This window comes from Prionailurus viverrinus, unplaced genomic scaffold (assembly GCF_022837055.1).
Source record: "Prionailurus viverrinus isolate Anna unplaced genomic scaffold, UM_Priviv_1.0 scaffold_48, whole genome shotgun sequence".
Classification (NCBI taxonomy): domain Eukaryota; kingdom Metazoa; phylum Chordata; class Mammalia; order Carnivora; family Felidae; genus Prionailurus; species Prionailurus viverrinus.
In genome coordinates, this window is record NW_025927611.1 from 2287501 (window position 1) to 2307619 (window position 20119).

General features: G+C 55.5%; 1 protein-coding gene across 1 annotated transcript in view; it reads left to right on the forward strand.

Moving 5' to 3' along the window:
* The window catches only part of P2RY8 (P2Y receptor family member 8), a 42657-nt gene that overhangs the window by 1259 nt on the left and 21279 nt on the right, over positions 1 to 20119 (forward strand). The window lies entirely within an intron of this gene.

A 20119-nucleotide genomic window follows, 5' to 3' on the forward strand; every position in this document is an offset into this window, starting at 1 on the left:
TGAGCCCTCCCATCGACCCCCACCCTGGGGGGCCGCTCTCCTTTTTCTCCGTGTGACCACCCGCCCAGCGGCACCGCGGTTGGGGGCCTCCCTTTCACATCCCTTTCGGTGTCCCTGGAGGCAGCCGGGAGGGTGGGCAGGATATGAGGAAGCGAACACACACCTGCTACCTCGCTCTGGGTCCCCCAGCGAGGACATTTGCCAGGGCCCCCCCCCCGCCCCCCCGGAGGTGACCCAGGCCTGCCAACTGAGCCTCTGCACCCTTCCCCGGGACCAGCAACGCCGTGGGGAATCGTGACCCTGTGACCAAGTTCAGGCAGCAGCTGCGGGGACGTCCCTGGGGACCGCGCCGGGCATCCCCACCTGTGTGCGTCCGGAGCCTCGTCGGCTACGCGGAGGGACGCGGGCTCTGCCTTCTCTCTCGAGAGACGAACAGATGTGCCAGCTGCGTGCGCTTCTGAGATGTGCTGGGGGGTCGGGGGCTGCGCCAACATCATCCTTGTGCTTCGTGTGGGGAAATTGAGGCTGGAAGGGGCGTGGGAGGTGGCCCAAGCACACTGCACCAGGTTTCTGGCCTCCAAGGCCTTTCTGCTTTGCCAGGTGCCTGGCCGCGGAACACCTCGTCACATGCTGGGCTCAGTGCTGAGCATTTCTGGGGGGAGGGGACTCAAAATATTGAGATGCAGACCTGGGCTTCAGGCTGCAAGGATTTGAGGTGGGAAGAAATCCAGAATGGCTTCCAGGAAGAGGTGGCACCAGGGATGTCCTGAGTGGGATCAGGGGCAGGGATGCGGGGTGTGTGTGTGTGTGTGTGTGTGTGTGTGTGTTCTGGGCGGAGCTGGGGACGACCCCAGCAGGAGGGTGACATTTTAGCACCAAGCCCACAAAAGCTGTGGAAGCTTACAACACTGTTGGCAATTTTGGAGCTGAGCTTTGGAAAGAGAGCAGGTTGGGGCTGTGGTCCGGGCTCGGGATGTGAGTGGGGAACACCACACAGGTGGAGTCCCTGGGTTGCCAGCAGATGACAGGGGCTGGAACAGAGGGGAGGGGTGCCCTGTGACTCCCGATGGCTGGGAGGCAGGGAGTCATGGACCAAGGCAGGACAGTGAGGTCTGTTGAACGTGGTGCCCTCGTCCACCAGCTGGTGCCGGCTGGACCCCCAGAGAGGCTTACAAACAGGTGTGGGTCTGATATTGGGGACCCCAGGTGACCTTGGTGTTGTTTACGGAGGACCCCAGACAGGGAGGGGGCCAGGGGAAGGTAGTGGCAAAGGGGGGGGGGTTGAGGACAGAATCAAGTGTCAGATACGCAGGGCCAAGACATGGTCTCTCTGGTGTGGCACTGCTCACATTCGGGCTGGGTTATTCTGTCATGTTCTATGGGGCATTGGATGGTATCACTCATCTGCACCCATCAGATGCCAGTACATTTCCTCCCCCAAGTTGGGGCAACCAGAAATGTCCAAAGTCCCCTAGAAGAGGGGCAAATTCACTGCTGGTTATGAACTACTGTGATAGAGAGATGATACACAGATGATAGATAGATAGATAGATAGATAGATAGATAGATAGATAGATATTGATGGACAGATGGATAGATGGTTGGATGGTGGATGGATGGGTGCATGGATGCATGGATGAATACATAGATGGATGAATGGGTGGGTGGATGGATGGATGGATGGATGGAAGAAAGAATGTGTTGATGGCTGAATGGGTGGATAGATGGAAGGAAGGAAGGAAAGAAGGGTGAGTGGATAGATGGATGCATGGATGGAGCAATAGTTGGATGGAATGATGTGTGCATGGGTGAATGGACAGTTAGATAGATACATGGATGGATGGAAAGATGGATGGATAGATGGGTAGATGGGTGGGTGAATGGGTGCATGGATGGACAGATGGACTGATGGATGGGCGAACAAATGGATGGATGGGTGGATGGAAGGATGGATGGATGGATGGATGGATGGATGGATGGACAGATGGATGGATGGATGGATGGACAAATGGATGGGTGGATGGACAGACAGATGGATGTGTGGATGGGTGGGTGGGCAGACAGATGGGTAGATGGACAGATGGACTGATGGATGGGTGAACAAATGGATGGATGGGTGGATGGAAGGATGGATGGATGGATGGATGGACAGATGGATGCATGGATGGACGGACAGATGGATGTGTGGATGGGTGGATGGACAGACAGATGGGTGGATGGACAGATGGAGTGATAGATGGGTGAACAGGTGGATGGGTGGATGGATGGATGGATGGACAGATGGGTGGGTGGATGGACGGACAGATGGATGCGTGGATGGGTGGATGGACAGATGGACTGATGGATAGGTGAACAGATGGATGGATGGGTGCATGGAAAGATGGATGGATGGATGGACAGATGGACTGATAGCTGGGTGAAGAGGTGGATGGATGGATGGATGGATGGATGGGTGGATGTGTACATAGGTGGATGGATGGATGGATGGGTGGATGGATGGACAAGTGGATGTGTGGATGGACAGACAGATAGATGTGTGGATGGGTGGATGGACGGACACATGGGTGGATGGACAGATGGACTGATAGATGGGTGAACAGGTGGATGGATGGATGGATGGATGGATGGATGGATAGACAGGTGGATGGATGGATGCATGGATGGGTGCATGGATGCAGGAATAGGTAGCTGGATCGGTGATGTATGTGTGGACCGATGAAGCAATCCCAGTACCTCTCTCAGCACCTGTCTCTTAGGGCAGCTGTAACACATGAGCAGAAACTGGTGTGAGGGATGTTGGAAACACTCTGTAGCGACACCGAGGTGGTGGTTATGCAACATGGTGAATGCACTCGAAGCCACTGCAGTGTTGACGTTAACATGGTGCCTTGTGTGTCAGTATGAAAAAGGCCGAGTACAAGAAAATAGCCGTCTGATGCTGGCGCTCTTGCTTCCTCATCCTGGGCTATAAACAGTGCCTACAGGACACACTGCCAGTGCCCTGGGTGGCACAGGTTCTGAGTCACGCTCACAGGAAGCCATGAAGGGGCGTTCCTGAAAACCCCAGCACAAGATGCCCATCCTAGGCCACAGCTGGCTGGTTTCCTTCTCCCCGAGCAAGGCTCCCTTCTAAATAAACACATTGGCCGCCATTTGTAAACAGGTGTGCACACAATGGAAACGCCGAGCGTCTGCACCTGGGGCGGTGTGCAGAACGTCCTCTGAGCTGTGGCCTTGATTCCCAGCTTATGCTGGCACCACGGTGACATTCGACGCCGTGCATTCCACGCTGGCTCCCCAGTGCTGATGTCAGGCTCCGTGCACAGCGCGGTTGGTGAAAACGGATGCTGGGGCGAGGAGATGGGGGACCAGAGGGAGTATCCAGGGACCAGAGAAATGTTCAGGGACAAGGACATTTTGGGAACAGAGGGCTTATTGGAGACACATGCCAAGGATCGTGGCCCCGTCATCCACATTCAGGGATCTCACTGGGGTCCCAGGGACCCGCTGAGTGCACTTTCCCAAGAATGTCAACAGGCCACGTGTGCTCCGGCGGAATGACCCAACTCACAGCATCTGACCTGTGTCCCAGCCGAACACAAGAATTCTCCTCACATCCTCTTTCCTACTGACACTGGTTTCCATTTCGCTCAGCACATCACACAACTTCCTTAGAGCTTTCTACTCATCCCGAGGCTCCAGGAGGCGTAACAGCAAGCCCAGGTCACATGCCCTGGGGCTTCCCATAGGGCACTTGGGGGCAGGGGCTGGGTGGCTCCTCAGCCCCCTTCCTGGTGCCGCCCTCCACGTGACGAGTGATGTCGGCATGGCGTGGTCAGGGCTGTCCTTGTAGGTCCCGCCTCCCTGAAGGTCAGGCTTCAACACCCTCCAAGCACAACCCAGCCCCTGCCTAAGGCTGCCATTCTCACCTGTCCACAAGGTGAGCACCCCACACCCCACCCCATCTTCTGTGCACTTACCCAGCAGGAGGCCAGGGACCCCATGCCATCCCCCGGCTCTCTGACCACTTCTGCTGTGATACCTCATGCACCTGGGTGGGACACCCGATGACAGGGCCTCATATGAACAGAGTAACTTCAGGACACAGCTCTTCTCTCCCAAGCGTGTAGCCCAGACCATTCAAAACACTGTCAGACAGATACTTCTTCATAGTGGCATTACTCACAACACCAAGAAGTGGGGAAAACCCAAATACCTATCAGTGGAAACATGGATAAACAGCATGGGAGTTTCATCCACACGATGGAATATGCCTCCACCATGAAAAGGAATGACATTCTGACCCCTGCTACCCCATGGATGGACCTTGAAAAGATGATACTCAGGGAGAGAAGCCAGTTGCACAAGGACACATCGTGTGGGATTCTATTTACAGGAACTAGAAGCTGAGGTCGGGGTGTGGCTGATTCTGTATCTGGTGGGAGTGTGCTTCCTAGTCCACAATGACCACCGTGCTCCATGATGAGGAAAGGAGTAAAGACAATAAGTGTCCACAGAAAGCAGCTGCCGGTGGCCTGACGTGGCCAGACCTTACTGTCCAGGTGTTGGGTACACAGTGTAGAGTGACCAGCCATCTTGATTTGCCTGGGAAGCAGGAGGTCCTGACAGGCAGGACCTGGGGGTCTAAAATGGGGACAATCCTGGCAAAATGGGTGTAGTCAGTTGAATGGTGGACCCCTTCCCCCCAAATATATGTCCATGCAATAATCCCCCCAGAACCTGTGGACCTTATTTGGAAGTCCACGTCTTTGCAGATGTGGTTAACTGAAGGATCTGAGATGAGGTCGTCTTGGATGAGGTTGGGCCTTAAATCCAATGACAGGTGTCCTTGTAAGAGACAGAAGAGGAGACACAGAGGAGAACCCACAGGAAAATGGAGGCAGAGATGGGACATCTAGTATAGGATAAGGTTGGATAGATAGCTAGATAATAGATGTATATGGATGGATGGATGGATGGATGGATAGATAAATAGATACATACATACATACATACATACATAGATACATAGGATGGATGGATGGATGGATGGATGGATGGATGATGGATGTATGGGTTAGGTGGGTAGATAGATGGATAGATAGATGGATAGACAGATGGATAGATAGATGGATAGATAGAGGATAGATACAGTGGATGGATGGATGGATGGATGGATGGATGGATTACATAGGTAGGTAGATAGATATAGATGATATACATATACATATACATATACATATACATATACATATACATATACATATACATAGTGGATGGATGGATGATGGATGGATGATGGATGTATGGATTAGGTGGGTAGGTGGATGGATAGATAGACAGATAGATGATGGATGGATAGATACAGTGGGTGGGTGGATGGATGGATGGATGAATTAGGTAGGTAGGTAGGTAGGTAGGTAGGTAGATAGATGATAGATATAGTGGATGGATGGATGGATGGATTAGGTAGGTAGGTAGATATAGATAGATAGATAGATAGATAGATAGATAGATAGATAGATATGATGGGTGAACGGATGGATGGATGGATGGATGGATGGATGCAAAAATGGATGGATGGATAGATAGATACATAGATAGACAGACATGATGGATGGATGGGTAGATGGATGGATGGATGGATAGATAGATAGATAGACAGACAGACATGATGGATGGATGGGTAGATGGATGGATAGATACATAGATACATAGATAGACAGACATGATGGATGGATGGGTAGATGGATGCATAGATAGATAGTAGATAGATAGATAGATAGATAGATAGATACATATGATGGATAGATAGATAGATAGATAGATAGATAGATAGATATGATGGGTGAGTGGATGGGTGGATGGGTGGATGGGTGGATGGATGGATGGATGGAAAGATAGATAGATAGATAGATAGATAGATAGATAGATATGATGGGTGGTGAACAGATGGATGGATGGATGGAAAAATGGATGGATGGATAGATAGATAGATACATAGATAGACAGACATGATGGATGGATGGGTAGATGGATGGATAGATAGATAGATAGATAGATAGATAGATACAGTGGATGGATGGATGAAGTAGGTACATAGACAGACAGATAGATATACATACATGATAGATGACAGATAGATAGTTAGATAGATAGATAGATAGACAGACAGAGAGATGATAGATCAGTTGTTTTTCATGCTAGGTCCTGGGCACTGCTGACATGTGCAGCTAGATGGCTTTATGAAGCTGGGCATCCTGTGCACTGAGGGTGATGAGTGTGACCAGGAAAAAGAGCCCTATACATTGCAGAGTGTCACCTGGGGGCCCAGTCACCCCCGGCAGAAGACCCTTGGCCAACACTGAGCCTGGTTGAGCGGGAGCATTCATACCACATCTCATTGTTGCGGTCCACAGTGTTGAGACACGCTGGGGCTCTCCTTGGGGTCTCAGAGAACACCCAACCATATTGACTACAAAAATCCACGTACGCTGCAGTGAATTCCGTGTATTAACACCGAGGCTAGCCCAGGGGGTTCTTTCTCCAAGCCCCAGGGAGTCTGTCTGGGGCTGCATGATGTGGATAGATCAGACACAGCCTCCGATCTCATGTGAGGCCCAGGACGTGATATCGTCATTCCGAGGGGCCTTGACAGTCAGATCAGTTCTGTGCCTCCATCATAGGACACGTGGTAAATTAGGAAGCGTGATGCATTACGAGCTCCGCGACGGTTTTCTGGTGTCAATGCTGTGTGGGGACCCAACGTTTTCACACAACCACCTGGTCCATGAGCGGTGGGGGTTGATCTTCGGTGGCACTCGCGAGAGTCCGTCATGGGCTCCAACACATGCCCAGGGCCCCCTGCAGGACAACTGAGCCCGTCTCCCCACCATGCTTCTTCTGCTTGGAGGCAGGCAGTGGGTTGCACCTGGAGAGGGGCCTCCAGTGGGGGGACAAGACGTCCTGGGGCCACACGCCTTCTGATTGAACCACCGAGGAAACCTTTCCCAGGACCAAGTTGCCCCTCTCCTCAGCCTTGTCCGGCGCCTGGGACCCCGAGTCTCCGACGCTTCTGACAAGATTGCATCTCAAGGTCGACCCACATCCGATTCAAGTGGAGCTGCCCCGATTCATGCCGTGTGCTTTCAAATAACCTGATTCCACCATCCGCAGGGAGTCTTGTCATTAAATATCCCTGGGCCCGTCTGGAGGGGAACATGCCAGTTCCAACGCAAGATGACACGTGTCTTTGGAAAATGGAGGTCTCAGAGGTCAGAGAGAGAAATGCATTCACTTTCCACGCTGGGAAAAATTAGCAACGGCCCCCAGGGTCTTCCTTCTCTGAGGGTTTCTGTGTTGATCGAGGTTCTCAACAGAAGCAGACTGTGGTGGTTGATTTTATGTGTGAAGTTGGCTGGGCCTCAGGTGGCCTGGATATTGGGGCCAACAGGACTCAGGGTGTGTCTGGGGGAGATAAGCATTGTATCGGTGGATTGACTAAAAGAGACGGCCTTCCCCAGGGTGGGTAAGGCTCGTGCAGTCCTGCGATCCTTTCACGGCCAGAGGACAACACAAGGTGGCTAACAGCAGACCCAGCTCCCTGTGCCTCACCGTCTCCAAGCTGAGACATCTGTGTTCCACTGTCCCCAGACTGGAACATACAGAGTCCGCTTTCCTGGGCCTCCAGTCTGCAGACAGGAGACCACGTGAGCCTCCGCAATCATGTGAGCCAATTCCTTTAATAAACTTCTTTATATGTGTGTGTAGATATCATACTGGTTCTCCTTCTCCTTCTCCCATATGAATGGCAAGGATCATTCATATAAGAAACACAAGGATTGATGGATATAGAGAAAGGAGGGAGGAGGGGAAGAAGGAAGGAAGGAAGGAAGGAAGGAATAGAGAGAGAGAGACAGAGAGAGAGAGAAAGAAAGAAAGAAAGAAAGAAAGAAAGGGAGGTGATTGATACATACATGATAAATAGGTAATACAAAGATAGGTGATGGATAGAATGGATAGATAGACATGATGGAAAGAATGATAAATAGATATATAGATGATGGATGGATGGATAGATAGATAAATAGATAGAGGATAGTGGTTGGATAGATAGATAAGAGTGATGGATAGATGGATAGTAGATGGATGGACAGATAGATGGACAGATCTACATCTATCTATAGGAGAGACAAAGACAGATAAGGAGACAGAGATCTTTTTTACTTATTTATTTTGAGAGAGAGATTTATTTTAAGGCACTGACGGCTACAACTGTGGAGACTGGCAAGTCTGAACTCTGCAGGGTCGACCAGCAGGCTGGGGCCCAGGGAAGCAATGATGCTGTATCTTGAGTGTGAACACCATCTGAAGGCAGAATTCCCACTTCCTCGCAGGAGGAGATCAGTCTGTTTCCCTCAGAGCCTTCAACTGATGGGACGAGGCCCACCACCTCATAGAGGGCCTCCCGCTTTACTCAAAGTCCACCAATTTAAACGCTAATCCCATCTAAAAGAAATGCCTGCACAGGAACATGTAGGCTCGTGCTTGACCGCAGATCTTCATACTGGGGCGCAGCCAAGTGGACACATAAAACTCCACATCACCTGGCAACAATGAAGAAGGGCTCTCTCAAGGGTGCTCTGGGATCTGGGGCAGGTGGCACGGCCACATTCATCCCATGGCTCTCTTCCCTGGGATGAGGCTCGTCTTACAGGGCACGAGGGCACACGGTTTGTTGTATTTTGTTTTTTGCAGAAGTCTTTGTGTGGATGTACATTCTCGTTTCTTTTCGCCCCCGTTTTATTGAGATATACCTGATGTATAACTCTGTACGACCCCCAGGGGGACAACATAATAATGCGCCATGTGAAATGTGCCAACGGGTTTTTACTCTTAAGTTTCGGAAGGGATAAGAAAGAACACTCGAGACCTTCGACCCTGGGAACCAAAGAATGAAAACCACTTTCCTGGCAAACTGGTCCTCTTGTGTTTTCTTAATCTAACTGGTCGTCCTCTGAGTTTCGTCACCAGAAACCAAAGTGATATCTCTCGTCCACAGAGATACGTCACATGTATCAGGACAGGGTGGCTCGGTCTTTCATTCGCCTCCTCTGGTGCACACCTTGTGAAATCCAGCAAGTGGACGGGATATGAGAACGCAACACCCCAAAAATGAGACGCCTGCTGTGGGGTCCTTGTGTTCACGGCAAGATACAGATCTGCTTCTCGTGATCTTAATCAGTTTTGCAACAGTGAGCCCACTGGCCTCCACACCACCCAGGAAACCTAGCTCTTTTCCTGCCTCCCAGGGGCCCTGCAGTTCACAGTGGGGGGTAGGGCGTAGGATTCTGTGTCTGCAACAGCATGCCCGCCCTCCCTCCCCGGCTACCAGCCTAGAACACAGATAAAGGGTGTGTGTGCATCGGGAAGTTGTATGTAACTCATAAGAAGGAAGCCAACAGAAAAATGAGGTGCCTACTTAGAGAGGTACCAGAGTGACGTGTGAATGCAGAAACGTCACCCATTTAGGTATGGGACTGTGTCATTACAGGCTGAACTGCGTCGAAAATTCAGCTGTCAAAGTCCTCACCCCAAGACCTCAGAATGTGATCCCACTTGGAAATGGGGCTTTTGCAGATGTAATTCGGTAAGACAAAGTCACACTGGAGGAGGCTGGGTCCCCACTGCAATATGACCGGTATCCTTCTAAAAGGGAGAAATTTGGATACAGACACACACACCAAAGGAAGACCACAGGAGGACACAGGGAGTAGATGCTATCTACACACCCAGGAGAGAGGCCTCAAAAGGAACCAGCCTCTACCCCACCTGGATCTCAGACACCCAGCCTCCAGGACCAGGAGGCGTAAATATCTGTTTATTATTCTGTGACAAAATAAATTACAGACTCAGGTACTCTGTTACAACAACCGTAGGAAACCCATACGGTCGGGACGACTTCCTACACAGCATTAGGACTCCAACCACTGTGGTTTTCTTTTCTGCTTCCTGCCCTGGTCTGTTGTTTCTCAGAAATGGAAACCACTCGCACCGAGAGCAACACCATGGCCTGTGGAGGATTCCTTGTCTCCCCCTGCAAGTCTTACTGGCCTCCGCACTTCAGTGTGATTTGCAGATGGCTTTCAGAGGGACTGATTGTGTCCACGACCACTCCAGCTCAAGACCTGCCTGGAACAGATGGACGGACACGCACTGCTCCGTAGAGTTCTCTCTCCCATCAAGTATCGAAGGGGGCACTCCACGGGTCAGAGGCCACGAGGAAGAAAATATGGACAGGACTCCCTCAGGCCACCTCGGATTTCCTTATCTAAATTCCAGACCCCACGGGCGTAAGGATCAGCTCTACATAGTCACCAAACACAACATCCTCTGCGTCTGCAGCCAACCTCACACGTTTCCAAGGATGGAATGCATTCCCGATGCCACTCTCTGACCTCAAGGGAGTTGAGCTGGAAACAAGTACCAAACAGCCAACCAGATTTTCTTCCACGGCTGCACCCTTCTGCATAACCCATGGGCCAAAGAAGGAATTGCAACAAAAACAGAAAAGATTTGGAAGGAATGATGTCATCCGCAGACATGGCCCCACAGAGGCCCATGATGTCCTAATCCCTGTGAGATAGGCAGAATGCACAGAGCCCGATGTGGGGCTCGAACCCGCAAACCGCAAGATCATGGCCTGAGCTGAAGTCAGACGCTTAACAGGCTGAGCCAAGCAGGTGCCCCAATACTTTGGCATTTAGCCGGAGAAACAGATTTCGGACTTCTGGCTGCTAGAACAGCGAGAAAGAAGATGTCTGCTGTCTAAAGCTTGCGGTGCTTTGTTACAGCAGCCTCGGGAGGCTCACACAAACAATAATGAAGATACAACGTATCAAAACACCTGAGATGGAACCAAAGCAGTAAACACAGGCAGATTCATAGCCTTGAATGCATTCCTTAGACAAGAAGAAATGCTGTATGTCCAAGGCCCATGATTCCTTCCTCAGTATTTAGAAAGAGCTAGCACAAACCAAAATAAGGTGGAAAGAATACAATTATGAAAGCAAGAGATTGATAGAACGGGGGGGAAATGTACAGGAGAGGAAGAAAAAAATGTGGATAGGTTATCCTTATGCTTGAGAGGTCCAGCGTTTAGATACGACTAGCGTCTACACCATGGGGTTGTTTCACAGGTTGAATGTGATTACACGTGTTTAAGGTTGGCTGACAAGAAATGCTTGATAAACACCCACTAATTACAATCAGGCGTTCCAAAGCAAGTGACACCTTATTTCTGTTTCGTGTAACACCCTCTGTGAAAGGATGGAGGCTGGGCACATCCCCTGTAAGATGCTTTCCCATTTCCCCAGCAGATACTGTTTCTCCAGGATGGATGTGAATGTTGGCTTCTCCAGCTACGTGCAGAGACTCAGAACCTCTGAGCGTTCCACCTCCTGTCACCCACATCCCCTTCTGAAAAATGCAGAAACACCACGCTCCCACACAAAGCTAACATTTCGACATGTATTTCCAATCGCCCCAAAACAAAGCAGTTTCCCCGAGAACTGCTTTTGCACACCGCCCCCTTCGCCTCAAGTCCTACGTGATCCCCTCCCTCTCTGTGCATGAAGATTTAGGGCACCAGGGGTCTCTAAACTGAGATGCCCAGGGCACCAGAGACCACCTGGGGGTCCCTGTACACACTTAGTTTTTAAACAACCAACTCGTGGGACACCTGGGTGATTCAGATGGTTGAGCATCCGACTTCAGCTCATGTCATGATCTCACGGTTCGTGAGTTCGAGTCCCGTGTTGGGCTCTTCGCTGACAGCTCAGAGCATGGAGCCTGCTTCTGATTCTGTGTCTCCCTCTCTCTCTCTCTCTGCCCATCCACAGCTTGCTCTCTCTCTCTCTCTCTCTCTCAAAAATAAATAGAAACATTAAAAAATTAAAAACAACAACAACAACCAACTCATGACAAAAGACATAAAGTTGCTCCTTTTCTTTTTTTTTTTCTTTTTTTTTTTTTAATTTTTTTTTTCAACGTTTATTTATTTTTGGACAGAGAGAGACAGAGCATGAATGGGGGAGGGGCAGAGAGAGAGGGAGACACAGAATCGGAAACAGGCTCCAGGCTCCGAGCCATCAGCCCAGAGCCCGACGCGGGGCTCGAACTCCCGGACTGCGAGATCGTGACCTGGCTGAAGTCGGACGCTTAACCGACTGCGCCACCCAGGCGCCCCAAGTTGCTCCTTTTCTAATCAACATTCAGCTCCAATGCAAGTTCAAACACAAGCTCGAGAAAGTTCTAGAATTCTCAGCAAACAAGAGAAAAGCAGGTCCTCCTCCAGGATAAATTTGCATGGTGCAAATAGACCCCAGCAGGTCCAAAGGAGATGCCCACCCTCTTAATATTCAGCCCCACGTATCCCAAACCTGGAGGGTCCCGTGCTGCCTCCTGGAGGCACCGATGTTCATGGCTGGGAAAGTGATTCAGAAAGCAGGGGAAGCCCCACGTTCACCAGGGCAGATGCACTACTGACCTTTTCAGTTTATCCCCCTTCCCTCTTCCATCCCCAAACAAGGAAGAGAAGTCAGAGGGACACATCGCTCCTTTCCAACATGGCGGGATCCTTTCTCACCATGTTCAAGACACAGTGGGGATTCCCATGGGTGACACTTGTGCACGGTTTCCTCCTGCTCTGGTCCGCGTTACTCCGTGAGTGAGCAACCCCTTATTGGAACCAATCGTGCTCCAGTGACCTTGACTCCTCCTGTGTGACCTTGTAAGATGCCTGGTCGAGTCAATGCCTGTCGAAAGCAAAAATACCACGGTGGACGCATCTGTCGCTTTACGGATATTCCCTTTTATTCAACGCGTGGGAGGGTCTCCACCAGAGTTCACCCCATTCGGGAAGTCGCGCCCGATACATTTCTTTACCGTCATGTTTAATAACTGTATCGAAGCCTGTGATATATTTGTGTCACTTGCATCAATTTGACCGCACTGACCACAGACTCAGAAGAAGCTTTTTAGTGCAGAGGGTCCGGCGGACAGGAAGTGAAACATGTTTCCATTTCAACGTGCGTACCTATCTTTGTCGTCCTGACTGGGATGGGGTCATAGAGCAAAGACTTTCAAACCCGGCTCTGTAAGACTCTAGGCTCAGAGTCTGCAAAAGCACTGATAACAGACTGGCAGTTTGAGGAGAGAGGGGAAAACAAAACAATGTAACATTGCACGATCTTTAACAAGAGTTCCTTCGCGGGTTGGTTAAATGCATGACACGGTACATGAAGGGGACAACATTCGTGTGCCTTCGAAGGGGTCACCTGGCATTTGCATTTCTAAACAGCAATGTCCACAGTGTGTCCGACATTGTTTGCGTCTTTCAAATGTAAGATATTAGCTACAGTAGTAAATTCTTTTAGAGTCCACAGAGAAAGTCATGTGTGATAGCATTGGGGGAGGGGTCTGTAACAAAGAAACAACACACAGGTGGCTTAAAACAACAGAAATCCATGCTCTGCCAGCTCTGGAGACCAGAACTTTGAGATCCAGGCATGGCAGGGCCACTGAGATCCAGGAGGGACAGGACCGCTGAGATCCAGGCAGGGCAGAGCCCCTGGGATCCAAGCAGGGCAGGACCCCTGAGATCCAGGCAGGGCAGGGCTGCTGAGATCCAGGCAGGGCAGGGCCACTGAGATCCAGGGGGGGCAGGGCCTCTGAGATCCAGGCAGGGCAGGGCCACTGAGATCCAGGGGGGGCAGGGCCACTGAGATCCAGGGGGGGCAGGGCCTCTGAGATCCAGGCAGGGCAGGGCCTCTGAGATCCAGGCAGGGCAGGACCCCTGAGATCCAGGCAGGGCAGGACCCCTGAGATCTAGGCAGGGCAGGACCCCTGAGATCCAGGCAGGGCAGGGCTGCTGAGATCCAGGCAGGGCAGGGCCACTGAGACCCAAGCAGGGCAGGGCCACTGAGATCCAGGGGGGGCAGGGCCACTGAGATCCAGGCAGGGCAGGGCCACTGAGATCCAGGGGGGGCAGGGCCTCTGAGATCCAGGAGGGTCAGGGCCACTGAGATCCAGGTAGGGCAGGGCCGCTGAGATCCAGGCAGGGCAGGGCCGCTGAGATCCAGGCAGGGGAGGGCCACTGAGATCCAGGCAGGGCAGGGCCTCTGAGATCCAGGCAGGGCAGGACCCCTGAGATCCAGGCAGGGCAGAGCCCCTGAGATCCAGGTGGGGCAGGGCCGCTGAGATCCAGGTGGGACAGGGCCGCTGAGATCCAGGATGGGCAGGAGCACTGAGATCCAGGAGGGGCAGGACCCCTGAGATCCAGGCAGGGCAGGGCCGCTGAGATCCAGGCAGGGCAGGGCCACTGAGACCCAAGCAGGGCAGGGCCACTGAGATCCAGGCAGGGCAGGGCCACTGAGACCCAGGCAGGGCAGGGCCACTGAGATCTAGGCAGGGCAGGACCCCTGAGATCCAGGCAGGGCAGGGCTGCTGAGATCCAGGCAGGGCAGGGCCACTGAGACCCAAGCAGGGCAGGGCCACTGAGATCCAGGAGGGACAGGACCGCTGAGATCCAGGCAGGGCAGAGCCCCTGGGATCCAAGCAGGGCAGGACCCCTGAGATCCAGGCAGGGCAGGGCCACTGAGATCCAGGCAGGGCAGGGCCACTGAGATCCAGGGGGGGCAGGGCCTCTGAGATCCAGGCAGGGCAGGGCCACTGAGATCCAGGGGGGGCAGGGCCACTGAGATCCAGGGGGGGCAGGGCCTCTGAGATCCAGGCAGGGCAGGGCCACTGAGATCTAGGCAGGGCAGGACCCCTGAGATCCAGGCAGGGCAGGGCTGCTGAGATCCAGGCAGGGCAGGGCCACTGAGACCCAAGCAGGGCAGGGCCACTGAGATCCAGGAGGGGCAGGACCGCTGAGATCCAGGCAGGGCAGGGCCACTGAGACCCAAGCAGGGCAGGGCCACTGAGATCCAGGCAGGGCAGGGCCACTGAGATCCAGGGTGGGCAGGGCCTCTGAGATCCAGGCAGGGCAGGGCCACTGAGATCTAGGCAGGGCAGGACCCCTGAGATCCAGGCAGGGCAGGGCCCCTGAGATCCAGGTGGGGCAGGGCCGCTGAGATCCAGGTGGGGCAGGGCCGCTGAGATCCAGGATGGGCAGGAGCACTGAGATCCAGGAGGGGCAGGACCCCTGAGATCCAGGCAGGGCAGGGCCGCTGAGATCCAGGCAGGGCAGGGCCACTGAGACCCAAGCAGGGCAGGGCCACTGAGATCCAGGCAGGGCAGGGCCACTGAGACCCAGGCAGGGCAGGGCCACTGAGATCTAGGCAGGGCAGGACCCCTGAGATCCAGGCAGGGCAGGGCTGCTGAGATCCAGGCAGGGCAGGGCCACTGAGACCCAAGCAGGGCAGGGCCACTGAGATCCAGGAGGGGCAGGACCGCTGAGATCCAGGAGGGGCAGGACCACTGAGATCCAGGAGGGGCAGGACCTCTGAGATCCAGGAGGGGCAGGACCACTGAGACCCAGGAGGGGCAGGGCTGCTGAGATCCAGGAGGGGCAGGACACGAGATCCAGGAGGGTCAGGGCCGCTGAGATCCAGGCAGGGAAGGACCATTGAGATCCAGGCAGGGCAGGGCCGCTGAGATCCAGGCAGGGCAGGGCCACTGAGACCCAAGCAGGGCAGGGCCGCTGAGATCCAGGCGGGGCAGGGCCACTGAGATCCAGGCAGGGCAGGGCCCCTGAGATCCAGGTGGGGCAGGGCCGCTGAGATCCAGGCAGGGCAGGGCCCCTGAGATCCAGGCGGGGCAGGGCCACTGAGATCCAGGCAGGGCAGGGCCGCTGAGATCCAGGAGGGGTGGGACCTCTGAGATCCAGGCAGGGCAGGGCCCCTGAGATCCAGGTGGGGCAGGGCCGCTGAGATCCAGGAGGGGCAGGACACGAGATCCAGGAAGGTCAGGGCCGCTGAGATCCAGGCAGGGAAGGACCACTGAGATCCAGGCAGGGCAGGGCCACTGAGATCCAGGCGGGGCAGGGACCCTGAGATCCAGGTGAGGCAGGGCCGCTGAGATCCAGGCAGGGCAGGACCGCTGAGATCCAGGAGGGGCAGGACCTCTGAGATCCAGGCAGGGCAAGATCACTGAGATCCAGGCAGGGCAGGGCCGCTGAGATCCAGGCAGGGCAGGGCTGCTGAGATCCAGGCAGGGCAGCGCCACTGAGACCCAGGCAGAGCAGGACCTCTGAGATCCAGGCAGAGCAGGGCCCCTGAGATCCAGGAGGGGCAGGGCCCCTGAGATCGAGGTGGGGCAGGGCCGCTGAGATCCAGGTGGGGCAGGGCCGCTGAGATCCAGGTGGGGCAGGGCCGCTGAGATCCAGGATGGGCAGGAGCACTGAGATCCAGGCAGGGCAGGGCCAATGAGATCCAGGCAGGGCAGGACCCATGAGACCCAGGAGGGGCAGGGCTGCTGAGACCCAGGCAGGGGAGGGTCGTGCTCTCTCAGAGGCTCCAGGGGAGGCTCCTTCCTTCCTCTTCCAGCTTCTGGGGCTCCAGGCGCCCCTGGGCTCGTGGCCGCGTCCCTCCGTCTCTTCCTCCACCTTCACGTGGCTTCTCCTCTGTGTCTGTGTCTCCTCTTGTGTCTCTTACAAGGACCCCTGTCATCGGATTCAGGGCCCCCCTCCTCCAGGATGAGCTGACCTGAGGTCCTTCCCTTACCCACATCTGCAAAGACCCAATTCCCAAATAAAGCGTCCTTCTCAGGTGCCGGGGGTGACGATGTGGACCGATCCTTTTGGGGTCACGTTTGCACCCCCAACCCCGTTGGAGGCCACGAATCAGGGCTCGGCGGATGGCGGTGGTGAGCGTGGCCCCATTCCCGTAGGGCTAGGTGGGGAGAGGGCGCGTGTGGGGGAAACAGGCCGGGCCCCCGAAGGTGCAGAGAAAGAGGAACCCGTCCCCGCGGGGGCCAGTCCCTGTCTGATTGTCACCCACAGCAGCACCACGTTAGCAGTGGGGGAGGGCGGGAGGCAGAGCAGCCCAGAACAAGGGTGATAAGTCTGTTCTCTCGGCAGTCTACACTCGCTGACTTCCCTCCACCCCCAGCAAGCCTGTCAATGGCTGTGGGTCCAAAGATAGAAGTCCGAGCCCAACAGACACACGGGGGCCTGCGAGGGTCCGCGGGGTCCGTCCCGGGGACCCTGCAAATGTGTCCCCGGTCTGACATTTCCTCCTGCAGTCCGGTCCCGGCAATCACCCCAGCCCCTGCGGCCGCTTAAAAGGCCAGAGTTGAAATTCCCCACGTCCCTCAGGACAGAACTGAGATGCTTTCTCACCGCCACGCTGGGCAGGCTTCACTTCCCTCCTGCTGGGTGTCATGTCCCCCGACACCCCACCCCCGCAGGCGACCGGCTGGGCTCGGCTCCGGGCCCGTCCCGGGTTGGCCCTGAGATTCCCTTCTCCCGGGAAGCCCCTGGGGGCCCACTCCCTGGGCAGGCTGCTGGCCGCGCAGACTGCCCCGACTCGGTGCGGGGGGCGTGTGGGGCAAAGGGGCACCCAGGCCGAGGGTGCCCGGGGGTTCCCTGACCCCTTTTGCCGATGGCACAGTGGCCCCCGTGCCTCCTCGGAGTCTGGCGGTCTCGGGGACTCCAACTTGCTTGCGAACTTTAAAAAGCACCCGTAAATGGCCCTCAGGTCTTTTCCCTCCTGCCTGGGACTGACATCACGTGGGGCCTCCCCGGGATTCGCGTCCACCTGTAGGGCCACGCTGGGCAGAGGAGACCCCCTCGGCGTGCACAGCGTCCCGTCTTCGGCCTGTGCGCAGCCTCCCCAAACGCGAGCTCGCGATGCACACGCAGAGTCCCCGGTGCCCCCGCGGCCCCGGGGCGGCGCGCGGCAGCCTTACTGTGCCATGTGGCTTTTATTTTTTGTGGTGAGGACGGTTCCCACGAGACCTGCCTTCCAAGCACATTCGTACGGGCACGATCATGTCCCGCCGTCTGTAAGGACGAGGCCACACGGCCCATCTCGAGGACCGCTTCGTCCCGCGAACCTGGAGCCCCGACCCCGTCAAGCACCCCCTTGCCTTTCTGTGTCTCCCTGCCCCTGGCGCCCTGCACCTCAGGACGTGAGGGCCGGGGGGACCGCCTCTGCGTGGAACCGCCACGGGATTTCCCCTCCCGCGTCTGGCTCGCGTCGCCGAGCGCTGCGTGTTCCCGAGGTCCATCGGTGTCACAGCAGGTGCACAGCGTCCCTCCTGCTCGAGGCGGACTGCCAGTCCCCGGTGGGCGTGGACCACGGGGTGTAGGTCACATGCTCACACGACCGAAGTCGCAGCTTTCCTCTGATGTAGCAAACCCAGTCGGGACCCCAGAGCACCGAAGCCGAGACCTCGGACAGCGGCCACGCCTGCGTGTTCCTGACAGCGTTAGTCCCGGCAGCCGAGACATGAGAACATCCCACGTGTCCGCCGAGTATGGGCCGACGTGCAAATTCTCTGTGGTGGGAGTGAGGTCCGGGGAGCTAAGCTTGACCGCCCCACCCTGGCTGGTCCTGGGCTCTCTGCACAGGACCGGGAGCCCCATCTCGGGCCCTACAAACCGTAGGGGATGCAGACACGCTCAACCCCGATTGCGAGGCCGTGGGGATGGGTCACGGGCTCCCCTCTCTGGCCCCAGGCTTTCCAGAGCTCTGTCCCCTTCCTGCTCCCCACTATGACCCCAAAACGCCCACCCCGTGCATCACCTCTGGTCCCCACTGCTGGTCCCCTGGGTCCTGCCCGGGTGTATTTGCCTCAGTGCCTACACTCGGCCTCTCAGAAGCCTGAACAGACCCAGGAGGGGTGGGTGGCCAGCCCCGGGTCGGGGGGAGTCTCGGACCCCAGCCGTGCACTCTCCCCATACTCTCCATATACCCCTGCGTGCACACATTGCAGCAGGCATCGTACTTAGTGGGATTGCACAAATGCATGCTGCTCCGCCCCAGGCCGTGGAAGGAAGACTCCTGCGTGCCCCCAAATACGTCCACCGCCTGGTCGCCACGTCCTGTACGTGGCTTCTGTTGGTTTGCAAACAGGGCACTGGGTTTGCAGATGCCGTGAAGGTGGTTCACCGGCTGACCTGGATGGAGAGAGAACGCAGGACAGGAGGGACGGTGCCCAGGACGCTTTGCACACGGAGGAAGGGCCCCAAGCCAAGGGACACAGGCCTCCAGGCTCTGGAACAGGGCCAGGCCGCGGGCCCACACTGACCTGTCCCCTAGCTGGACCGCTCCCCGCGTTGTGCGATGGGAACGTCACACTTTTTCAACAGGAAACAACAAATCCCACGTGCCCTCCGTGAGGCAGGAGTCTGCAGGGGCGTCGTTCCTAACACGCTAATGTCACAAACCTTCAAGGGCTTGCCCTGCATTCCATAAGATGTGTGTTCTAGATTCGTCCACGAAGCAACAGGACTGAGACTGGGAGGGTGACATCTAGGCAGGGTTGAGGCTGGGACTCTGAGGTCCAGGCAGAGCTGAGGCTGGGAGTGTGAGATCCAGGAGGGGCTGAGGCTGGCAGTGTGAGGTCCAGGCAGGGCTGAGGCTGGGAGTCTGTTGTCCAGGCAAGGCCAAGACTGGGAGGCTGAGATCCAGGCAGGGCTGAGGTTGGGGGTCTGAAATCCAGGCAGGGCTGAGGCTGGGAGTGTGAGATCCAGGCAGGGCTGAGGCTGGGGGTCTGAGGTCCAGGAGGGCCTGAGTCTGGGAATCTGACCTCCAGCAGGGGCTGAGTTTGGGGGTCTGAGGTCCAGGCAGGGCTGAGGCCTAGAACCTGAGATCCAGGCAGGGCTGAGGCTGAGTCTGAGATCCAGGAGAGGCTGAGGCTGGGTGTCTGAGGTCCAGGCAGGGCTGAGGCAGGGAGGCTGAGGTCCAGGAGGGCCTGAGTCTGGGAATCTGATGTCCAAGAGGGGCTGAGGCTGGGGGTCTGAGTTCCAGGCAGGACTCAGGCTGGGAGTCTGAGGTCCAGGCAGGGCTGAGGCTGGGAGTCTGAGGTCCAGGCAGGGCTGAGGCTGGGGGTCTGAAATCCAGGCAAGGCTGAGGCTGGGAGTGTGAGATCCAGGCAGGGCAGAGGCTGGGAG